The 11,299-nt window shown below is 42.5% G+C and overlaps 3 long non-coding RNA genes across 4 annotated transcripts; 1 reads left to right on the top strand and 2 right to left on the bottom strand.

The window, feature by feature from the left end:
* The first annotated feature begins 728 nt into the window (after positions 1 to 728).
* LOC123151274 (uncharacterized) lies at positions 729 to 3,575 on the top strand. 2 transcript variants are annotated; one of them, XR_006475602.1, is made up of 11 exons: positions 729 to 815; positions 928 to 1,050; positions 1,176 to 1,289; positions 1,435 to 1,528; positions 1,659 to 1,923; positions 2,055 to 2,226; positions 2,350 to 2,462; positions 2,611 to 2,742; positions 2,849 to 2,949; positions 3,078 to 3,258; positions 3,363 to 3,575. It is a non-coding gene; the product is annotated as an uncharacterized lncRNA (long non-coding RNA). The 2 variants fall into 2 exon arrangements; XR_006475601.1 differs by having other exon boundaries at positions 2,350 to 2,742.
* Positions 3,576 to 7,487: 3,912 nt separating this feature from the next.
* On the bottom strand, positions 7,488 to 8,031 carry LOC123151549 (uncharacterized). Its single transcript, XR_006475700.1, has 3 exons — positions 7,985 to 8,031; positions 7,782 to 7,847; positions 7,488 to 7,669 (listed from the first exon to the last, which is right to left on the bottom strand). It is a non-coding gene; the product is annotated as an uncharacterized lncRNA (long non-coding RNA).
* A 164-nt stretch (positions 8,032 to 8,195) lies between these two features.
* Positions 8,196 to 9,411, bottom strand: LOC123149368 (uncharacterized). The gene is made up of 3 exons (XR_006474612.1): positions 9,185 to 9,411; positions 9,017 to 9,057; positions 8,196 to 8,273 (listed from the first exon to the last, which is right to left on the bottom strand). It is a non-coding gene; the product is annotated as an uncharacterized lncRNA (long non-coding RNA).
* Positions 9,412 to 11,299: the final 1,888 nt, after the last annotated feature.

The raw sequence follows: 11,299 nt of genomic DNA, 5'->3' as shown, positions 1-11,299 counted from the left end.
CACGGAATCAAAGCAAACAACATTTTCTGGTTTTCAAAACACATCAATTCAGGAATTGGTACACAAAATTTATTTTTCTTCATGTCAGCAGTGGCATTCATAGACATGCTTACACTCTCTAGTTGTCAATCTTTTTGCCTTCATCTATGTGTTTTAACTGTGTCTTTTTTCTTTGTTTTTTGTTTGTTTACTTGAAAACAGGACCTGCAGAGGAAAAAATTTAGGGGGCGCCCGGATAACCTGAGCATAGACATTAATGTAAAAGCGCAACCAGAGAGTGGTAAGCATGTCTTCTATTTTTTTATGCTCTCTATTTTATAAAAACTGAAGCATAGACATTAATGTACCAGCACAATCAGAGGTCTCCTTTTCTTGTGTGTGTGTGTGTGTTACCGAAATGCTTTATTTGTTTTTAGGGACACATACAGATGAGGTTTTTGCAAGAGGATATAAAATCATTAGCGACTTTCTAGACAAGGCAAGAGCAAAATATTTCTTCGCCGATGATAGCACTCCCTCATTCAGGATCTCTGAAGATGTGGATGAATGTGGAAATATAATCGAAGAACATGAATTGTGGAGGCTTGTATGGATGAAGGATGAGTGTTACAAAAAAAGATAGAGGCTAGTTTTTCAATATCTTTTTTTCATCCACAAGTGGTTTCTCTTGGCAACATAAATGCCATATTTTCAATGCACATAACATTTTTTCTTTTTCTCATAAACAGGCAACGAAGTTGAAGATCGCCAAAAACTTCAAGGAAGTACAGCCAGAAGAAGTTGACATTTGTGTGCAAGGGAATACAAACTTGAAGGTATTATCCCCCCATCTGTTCAAATTTTTCCTATAAACCCAGGCTATTTTTTTACTTTTTTTTGTTCTCTCTCTGTGTTTTTGTTACTTGGTTTTTGCGACGTGCAACACAGAAACAGGGAAGCAATAGTTCAAACTACGAGCTAAGCATTCAGTGCGCCCAAAGGGAAGTACAAAGAAGTTTGATGTGTGAGACGCCACAGCCCCCAAAACCAGTTGAGGAGATTGTTGATTTGGTCAGTTTCGCAAAAAACTTTATTGTCTTGTAATAGTTTATCACAAATAGGCTTTTTTCTCCAAGAATTTCCAGGGTTGACTTTTTCCTTCCTTTTTTCTTTTTTATTCACCCTATGTGGCGCAGACAACACCTGAAGTTTAAATGTCAACTGGGTGGAATCACAGGCAAACTTGCTACTCACCATGCAAAAATAATAACGAGTACACAGCCGAGACTCCCCCACTCAAAATGAAGAAGGTAGTTCTGAAATAGCAGTTTTCTTATCAAATACAAGCATGTATTCTTTTTTCGTACTAAAACAATCCTTTTCATATGCACTTTTTTGTGTGTTTGGTTCTATTTTTATGTTTCCCCCGGGACTACTCCATGGTTCCAATAATAGGAAAAAGGTTAGGTTATTTGCAGAGGACGAAAGTTGTCAACAAGAATCCAGTGGTAGCAAAAGGAATCCAGTACAAGTAATGGAAGAAAAAACTGTAAGAAGCCGTTTTTTTATTTTTTTTAGTGCTCTCAGTTTGTTAATCGTTCTTTTCTTTTTCTGAAATTCTTTTTAATTATGCATCTAACATTTTTATTTTTCTTGCCCTTTTTGTGTCATATGTATAGTCAGGACAACTCAAAATTCATGGATAAAACATGTTTAGGCAAGAGCGCAGCACATTGGTCAACATAACTGATGATTTTTACAACACAAACTCTCGTTAGGAAGGCCAAGCAGTTTTCATGGAAAAGAAAATGCACCACCAAAGAGGATTGTCCAACCAAGCAGGTACCGTAGCTCACCGTACGACTACAGCGAAAGGGGCCCAATAATGCCACACGAGAGAAAGATGTATGAGAACATAACATTCCTGGCCAATGTTGAAGGATCGTGAGTTTTTTCTCAGATGCACTATTTCTTTTTTGCAAAATGTTTTTCTTGCCTTATACTCACTATAAAGACTTTTTGTACGTAAGCTAACCTGCAAGCTGACATGTTTTCCTTTTGTTCTATATGTACAGCAAACCTACAGTTTTGATTGGCAAAACCATTGCCACATTTGGACAGTTGGGTAACTCGATGAAAATAGGTGGCCGGGTCCAGGCCTATGTCATAAATGTGTACTGTAGGCACCTATTTAATGAAAATCATCCTAGGAACTCACTCAAGCACTATTTCTTCCACACTGCATCTGTAAGCAAATGAAACCCACCCTTTTTTCTCTCTGTTTGTTTTTTATGATTTCCCTTGTTTTTATTTTTTCTGTCATCGTACTTACCTACCTTTCAAAATTTTCATCATTCAACAACTTAAAAGGAATATTTCCTGGGCAAATGGAAAAATGATGAGGCAAGAATTTGGTGGAGGAAGAAACTGATTCGAGTTTCATTGGAGCTGGAAAAGCACATAATCTTTCGATGTCAGACAAGGTTTTTTGTCAAACTTCTTCTTTTCATTTTTCCACAACACAAGTTCAGCTATAATTTAGTTTAGTGTTTTTTCCTTATTTCAATATACACTAACTTATTATCTATATTTTCCCTTTTCTGCATCAACTCCAAAATGGATGTACACAAGTTGTAATTTCCAACACTACACGAGGAACATTACTTACTGTTCGTCGTCAACATCAAGGGTCGCACATTTTATTTTCTAGATTCTTTCTATGATGAGAAGAGCTCATATCATATGAACATAAAAAAGAAGATTGTAAGTACAAGGGTTTTAAATACTGTTTTTGTTTTTGTGATTATATTTTGTCTGCAAGTTTTTCCTGCAAGCATCCATAAATGTTTATTTTTTATATTTGAGGCAGATCTCAAGCTTTATATGCACTTGGTACGAAGCTCGGCTCCAGCCAATGGATTTCAATGCATTCCCTGCTGTTTACCCTAAAGTCCCTCAACAAGATAACAAGTACGAAACCAAACATCTATGCTTTTATTTTTCCTGACTTCCTTTTGCTTTGTTGTAACTTTTTAATACATTTTTGTGATTTTTGTTCACAAACACCTGTACCTTTTTTGTGTGTATGTATTTTTCAGTATTGATTGTGGCATTTTCACTATGAAACTAATGGGATGGTGCCCAAGGAATCCAACCCCTATAGTTTTTTCACCAAAAGATGTCCCAGATGCAAGGATCCGATATGCTGTTGATCTCATGTTCAGCCACTACAACACTTTGGATGACGAGAAGAAGCGTGTGAAGGAGTTTCGCCTATAGGTTAACCCCGTATGCATTTTTCTGGTTTTTTCAGATTCCTTTGCTTTATGTTTGTGACAGGATTTTATTAAGTTTCCCCTTTGTGTTCTTATCCTTCCGTGTAGACATGAAAAAGTGCTGACAGCTCCTAAAAGACACCACTCATAGATGATAAGAGGAGTTGTATCAAGAGTCATATCAGCAAAATCAAAGGAAAGAGGAGCTGCATCAAACACATAGTTAGCAATTGTTAAACATTTTCGAGATGTTTTTCTATTTTTTGTATGAACAGAGAATGTAGACCCTTCTTGTTGTTGTAGATATATATATGCCCCCTCTATTTTTTTTTGTTTGGTTGGGAAACATGTGCTCCTGAAGGTACTTCTCCCCTAGTTTGTTCTTTCTCACTCGGTAATGTGGTGAAACACAGGAACTATAACAGTGTTTTTCCTCATGTGTTTATGTCTGTACCTTTTTTCCAAAATTTTGCTTAAATGAATTTTCATGTTTCCTGTGTGGCATCAATACTTTTTCTGGTGTTTTCCATCTGATGGAGAGGGCCAAGGAGATGACGACACAAAGGTCACCCTCTCTTTTTATATCTTTTTTGTACTCATTTTAATGCACAGCAGTCATCTTTAAGTTTCTAGATCTCTATATTTTTAGGTTCAGATCCACCTAAATTCTTTGCTCATGTTTGAGTTTTTCCTGTATCATTTTACTCCTGCACTCATTTTTTGCTTACAAACATATTAAAGTATGAAGTCATCTTTCAGAATCCCAGCTAGGGTAGCATGTTTTGTTCATACAATTTTCAGTTTTACTGTATTTTGTCATTTTACTAATAAAGATCATACAACAGGCACCAAAAACTTATGAACTTAAGGAGGAGAAACAATGCCCATTTGGATTTTTCTCATAATGCAAGGAAACACTCATAAAGATCAAGACCAATAGAAACAAGGTAATTTATCCACATTGTTTCCCATCATTTGTGCAGCAACAGAGTTTTCAGTTCATAAGCAAAAAAAAGAGGAAGAGAAACATGCAACAATTTTCATCTTCTCTCCTTATAATGTACTTATTGTTAAAGAACTTTCAACTCTTTTTTTCTTCAAGATGCACCAGTAGTATCTTTTCGTGCGCTCCGCTTCTCGCCTGTTTTTTGCTTCCCTCCTGTTTGTTTTTTGCTAGACATCCCCTTTGAGGCACTAGGCGCACTAGTAGTATCCTTCTATGCACTCCGTTTGTCACCTGCTTTTGTCCCCCCTCCTGTTTGATTCTTCCTACTACTATCCTTTGAAGCACCAGGGACTCCTGTGACAACAATATTTTTTTCTTAGTTTTTTAGGTACAAACAAATGACAGCAGCAGAGTGATGAGATTTTAAGTAGTAGTCCTTTTAAAGTGCGAGGATTGAGGCAAACCTGTTGGTTGCCCGCCTACTATAGTCTTCTTGTGAAATTGGGACCTGGGGATGTGTTTGTTTGTGCATGAAGCAAAAACATGGTCATGCTGACCACAATGGCTGCAACCAATTTGTTGTTTTGCTTGTAGTTTCTCCAAAAATGTCTTGTAAACTCTTGTGGATGCCCCTTCGAAACAATAACATCAGGATCCTTTAGACTTTCCCCGTACCCATCAGGGTGCGGTGTGACCATAGTAGGGGCTGGAGCTCTATCAACATGCTTGTCTTGCATTTTTTGCTGCTCCTCTGCCAAAGTCATCTCATCTAGCTTTGCCTCAATCCTCACACTTTCACCGACCACATACATATATTTTTCATTCGATGACGCAGCATCCGAAGCCATTTCATTCAGTCTGCTAGACAGCAACATGTATCTAAGGTGATGGTCCCCTGCTGTTAGCTCCTCAGGGATGCCGTACCTGAGTTTTCGAATGTCTTTTCTTTGCTTGGGTCTCCTTCTGTCAATGTAGTACTTCTCAGGTAGCACCGGCAAGTTGAGGTGTGTTAATACCCTAAGTATGTGGCTGCACACAACGCCATCTTTTTCAAACTTTCCACAAATGCAAGCAAAATCCTCTTTGTGCATATCAACAATGACAACATATCTCCGGATTCTAAAATCTTTCTCAGCGAGCATCCTTGTCTTGTACACCTCGTACCTTGTGTTTTTCTCAACCTCCTCCACATGCAACTGGCTTGCAAACTTTATAACTTTCTGAAATTTGTAGAATATCGCTCTGTTGTACTTCTCTACAGCCTGCAATTCCAGTTCAGTGCCCAGCCAGTAGGTTGGCTTTGTTGTTCTGGTAATAGAGTCTTGTTCCTTCTCATTCTCCTGCATTGCTTTCAATATCCGCTCATACTCACGCAAAAAGGTAATCACACTGAATGTTGAGCCTACATTGTCCTTGAATATGGCATTTGTCCCTTCACTCCGGGCAGTCGAGTGGATGAAAGGGAAGAAGCTTTTCTTGAAATAGACTGGGACAAACAACTTCCTGTACTTCCACATGTACCTGAAGTACTTGACATTCTCTACTCCATACTTCTGCGTCATGGGTGGCCACAACGTCTCAAACTCTACCTCTGTCAAGCAGTTATGCATGATGTCGCTGAAGTTAGCATACAAGTCTGGTTGTGTTGAAAAGGTTCTCACACATCTTTCCCGAACCTTTTTCATTATGTGGAATAGACAACACCTGTGAACAACACCCATGAAAACAGCAGGAACCGCGGTCTTCATCGCCACATCTTGGTCAGTAATGACCGTGAGAGGAGCTTTTCGATGCATGCAGTCCAGAAATGTGTCGAAAAGCCATTCAAATGTGTCCGCCGTCTCATTGTGCACTATAGCACAAGCAAACAAGCAGTTGAGCCCATGTCCAGTGATGCCAACAAACGGTGCAAATGGCATATTGTATCGGTTTGTCTTGTATGTCGTGTCGAAACTCAAACAATCACCATACAGCTCATACATTTTTCTCGAGTAGCCATCCGCCCAGAATATGCACAACACCTTGTTGATGTCCTCGTCAGCAACTTTCAATGCATAGTAGAAATTTGGATCTTCCTTTTGTTTGTTCCTAAAGTACTCAAGGACCTGCAGCATATCTCCCTTGCCATTCTCTCTGTTTATTGCCGTCCTCACATTGCTAACATATTTCTTAGTGTATGGTGCATCACCCCCTCGCAGGTAAGAAAGAATGGCCATAATCTTCCTAGTGGGCATTTGTACAGAGTTAAATGTCCTGATAAACAACTTCTCTTCCTCTGTCATCTTCTTGTGCGATCTAAGATACTTGCTCTCGTCTGGAGGGCTAAGGGTGTGGTTGTGCTCCAGGTCAACAACCGTGACAACCCATTTGTCTCCTTTTAGTGTTGCAATCATTTTAGCCTGGCACCCGATTATTTGTATGAAGTTTTTCCTCTTCCTTTTTGCCTTCTCGGGCGGGGGAATCCTTGTTTTTTCTTGCTTCTTGAGCTGCCTCTGTTTTTTCCTTTCTTCAAGCACATCCTCGCCAACAACTTTACCCGAGCGGTTGCACCTGTAAGTGTAGCGGGACACTGTCTTGCTACCAGGTTTAGTTGCATGGTAGTTGCCTGCTTTCTTGATTGCAAAACCACAAATGGCTGCATACTCATTGTAGAATGCATGGGCAGCATCACAAGAATCAAAGACCATGCCCACATATGGCACATGGTGGCTCCATACTTCTTGGCTGCAAGTCTGAGCCTGAGCCGCACAAACATTGTCACTTTCTATGAACATGAGTATGTCCTCCTGTGACAGGTGTTCAACATTTTCTTGTTGCACTGGCTCGCCTTCCTGTTGATCATCACAATCACAGACATTCTTGTTTTTTCCATGTGCGTCTGTTTGTTTACCATTGTTTGAAACATCATCGAAGCTCATGCCATCCATGAAACTAGGACCATGGCTGGAGCCAGCAGCTGCTGAATCATCCCCCAAACCACCATCAAGACTCATGTCCTCAGGGAAACTAGGTCCATGGCTTGAACCAGCAGCAACTTCATCATCCAAATCATCATCCAAGTCATCCTCACCTTCATCAAAGTCAAAATCACCATCATCGCTATCTTGTTCTCTGTATCTAGGTTGGTAGCTGCAACCTTGGTGCCCTTCAGCTGTGTTGCCATCCCAGCTCCAGCTAGGGAAACCTTATGCCCCCACATCTACATTTCCCGCTTGCTGCCTCCCTGTTGGCTGGCCCCCCTCATCTTGTCCTTGCAAATGCCCATACCGCTCAGTTATCATGTATGTGTCATTCCGTATAAGCAACAACAAGAATAAAAGAGTAAGCATTTTTTTTGTTATTTTTTCTGTCACACATGGGGGAAAGGGCAGTCGGATATGTACATATGTAAATGAAATCATACCTCACAAAACCCCCTGCCACCAGAATCTTGTTGTTGACCAGAATGTTGAGATCCACCAATACCAGCCTGTGAGCACAAACATGTTATGTAGTTTATATTTTACTTGTTGACATTTTTCAACATTTTTTTGTTTCCACTATACATGTCAAAGTCAACAATATAAAGGCACTTGTAGTACCTCTTGATCAGCAGCCATCAACAATTGTGTGTAGCTCATGTAACCACTTCCAAGGAAATTCATTTCCTGCATTTATTTTCACCTTTTTGCATGTTAGAATTTGGTAATAGTATAAGTTACTTTCTTTTCTCTTTTTATCTTCTTCAGAGTTATAAGTGTCTGCAACATAGCAGAAGAACAAGTTTTTTCATGAAAGCACATACATGCGTTGCAAAAGGACTTGAAGATGTTTGAAATGCCAGTCGCGTCCTAGCTTGTTGCTGTTGCACATATTGGGCACCAACGTATGGCTGCTGCACATAGAGAGTAATGTTCTAAGTTCTTTTCTTTTTTTGACGCCACCCAAAAAAATGATGTATTTTTTTCTTTCACAATCTAATGGTTTTGTTCTTTAAAAAAAACATCGATCCTTACATGAACCGATGTTACTGGATCAACTGGGACTGGTCCATGACTGATTGGAGTTCCTTGTGCCATAGTTTCACCCGGCACCTACAAAATGAAGAGAGAATCATTAATTGTGAGGTATACATTTTCTATCTTCTGTAGTTAGCAAACAAGATGTTACATATACTGCACATTTCCATCTTTCTGTATAGATCCAGAGGGGGCAGGGGCATGTATGCTTTTATATGCTTCTTCTTATACAACCCACTGTAGCAGATCTTGAAAAAAGTTCAGTTTTCACTGTATTTGTACTGGGGTAATCATGGGACACTACTTGTTCAGGGGAGGGGCATCTATAAGAATTTGCTGAATTTTTACACCTAGGTAATTCTGTTTTTTTTGCCCTAAAACATGAAAATCAAAACAGCTCATATACATGTTTCTGTAGGGAGCTGTATAGCATCAATTTCCATGACATATGTTTTTTTTGTCTCATGCAAAGAACCATGTTCATTAGTTTATCATATTCAAAAAGTGTCAACAACAATAGCAAATTTTCAACTTCTCTATCCAAAACAAGCATACAACCTTTTCTCTGTCCACAAACTTCTCTATCCTGAACTGTATGTGTGTTCGACATACACAAAAATAGCAGCATGGAAATTATTATCCTTTATGTCATCAAACCACTGAATACCCATGCTTCTAAAATACTACATGCATCTAATATACTACATGCTTCTAATATACTACAATTTTCTTCTTCATTTTTTTCTTCAGAGAAACTTTGAACAACATGTGAGACAAAGATGGACTTTTCCTCCCATGAAGTTATCTCAGAGACAAACCTGCGTGCCCATCAGGAATTTTCCATACTGCTCCAAGATTGCTGCAGAAAAACAAAGGTAGAAGAAGAAATCAGAAGGTTTTCAGATCCAAAAAGAAGAAAGGGAACAAGATCAGGAAAATTGAAAAAGAAAGGAGCTGCAGATGGATCCATGGACGCACAAACTCACCCTGGTGAGTTTGTTTCCCTTTGTCCCTGTTCTTATCTTCATCATCTGCTTCTTTCATGTCCAAGAACAGCCGCCACCTACACTAGGGTTGGGTAGGGGAGGCAGGGACGGGGAGGAAGGAAGGGAAAGGTGGGAGGGGCAAGGACTGGCGTGTTCTCTCAGGGTGGGAGGGTGAGGGTTCAGGGTTTTGACAGAGGAGCAAAAGTTTTCCTGTCTTTTAGCTATACATGGGCTTTATGGGTTTGTTTTTGGTGCGTCCAGGGATGGGGACACAGGTACAACAGGCCTGACAAACAACAAAAACCCAGCAGAAAGCCCATACAACAGTAGCAGCTTGTTGGTCCAGCCTCAACGCGACAAACAAAGTGAGAAGCCCAGCCCAAAGTAACAAACAAACAAACAGGAGGAAAATGAAATAAGCCCAGGTGCTAAGCCATTTCAACCCAGCAGAAACAGAGCTACTTAACAGGCCTAATCTGCATGCGATGACGTCAGCCGATTGAGACTTCGCGAAGTCTCAGTCGACTGAGACCTAGACACTCCCTAATTGAAACCCTGTGAGAGATAGAATAGAGTCAATAGACTATGGCTTTGCATGCATGGACCAGAAGGAAACCTGAATAGATTTACGTTCTATGCGTAAAGTATACCATGATATAGCCGAGTATGCCCTACCCCTGCTCCCCCGAGTCGCCCACCCTGGCGGCGGCGGGGGAACCCTAACTCGCGTCGCGCCGCCACCTCCCAACCCCCGCCACCACCTCGCCGCCACCGGAGGAGCGGCCAGCAAAGTCGCGCCGGCTCCCAAGAAGGTGGCGGCAGGGCCCCTCAGCTAGCTTCGGTCCCCAACCCCTCCTCCCCGTCTGCCGGTGCCCGTCACCGGTGCGTCTCCGCCGCCCCCCTGCCTCCCCGTCCTCGCCCAGCCTCCGGCTGCTGCCCGCGCCTGACGCTTGCAAGGCTCCTCCGCCCAAACGTGTTCCCGCGCTAGATCTGACGCTCGTCAGCATGATCTACTGCTGATGACGCCGGACCCAAGGCTGGTGGTGGTGGCTAGGCTCCTCTGTTGGGTCGGGCTGCCCTTGGTGGCGCCGTGGCTTCCTTTCTCCCCCGATCTGTGGCCATGGCTTTGGACTGTGGCTTTTGGTGCATTTCTGGTGGTGTCTCCCAACGGCGGCTGCCCCTGGCAGTGCGCCGGCCTGGCGCTCGAAGGGTGCTTGTGCCTTTGCGGTGGGCCTTTTGCCGGTGCGGCTCCGGTCCGGCAACCCTGGACATGCGTTCTCCGGTGTCCATGGGTTGACGGTGTTTCCTCCGGCGCAGTGCCGGCCCGGCGCCTTGGAGGTTGCTTCTCCTCCAGCCTCTTCGACTCGCCGGTTTCCCGGGCGACCATGGCCCCGGTGGCTCGGATCCGCGTCCCCTTCCGGTTCTGGCTCCCTGGTGTCCGCGTCGCCGTTGTGGCCCTGCATCGGCTCTCTCCGCCCTATCGCCTTTCCAACCCCGACCACCTCGATGCCTCGTCCCCTGTCATGTCCAAGGCTCATTGTGTCCGGCACGGCCCCCTCTTGTGCTGGCAAATTTTGACCAACGTTTGACCTTCAACTCCAGGTTCCTGATCCGGCGCAGCTATGGGATTGCTCAGACCAAGGCCAGGGAGATATCTTTCCTCGGCCTGCTGATGTTGGTAGCGGCGACACTTTGTGAGTGTCGTTCCCTTCTTGAAGGTGTTGCCATGGCCTCCCTCTGAGCCCCTCTTCGAGCACCAGGGAAAACCCTAGTTCTGATTCTTCGGATCGGACGGCGACTGCCACGGCGTCGTTATCCTTCTTGTAAGCGTCGTCTTGTGTACTCGCGGCGTCCACAGTGATGAGTTTGTGGTTGTTGGTTGTTGTGTAGGTTAGGATCTCCTCTCAAGTTAGGGGGTTTTGATGTGTTGTTTGCACCCATTCTCTCTACTCTAAGCACCTTGTTCACGTTATCTTGTGTTCGTACATGTGTTGTACTCCATGTAGTCATTCTATTTTCTTCTATTAATAAAAAGATACGCAAGCTTTGCGTATTTGCGAAGAAAGAAATATTAGCCGAGTATTAGGCTTGGAGCCGGCAAATTTTTGAGCCACT

This window comes from Triticum aestivum, chromosome 7A (genome assembly GCF_018294505.1).
Source record: "Triticum aestivum cultivar Chinese Spring chromosome 7A, IWGSC CS RefSeq v2.1, whole genome shotgun sequence".
Taxonomy (NCBI): domain Eukaryota; kingdom Viridiplantae; phylum Streptophyta; class Magnoliopsida; order Poales; family Poaceae; genus Triticum; species Triticum aestivum.
Note: the sequence above shows the minus strand (reverse complement) of the source record. Positions and strands in the feature narration are given on the sequence as shown.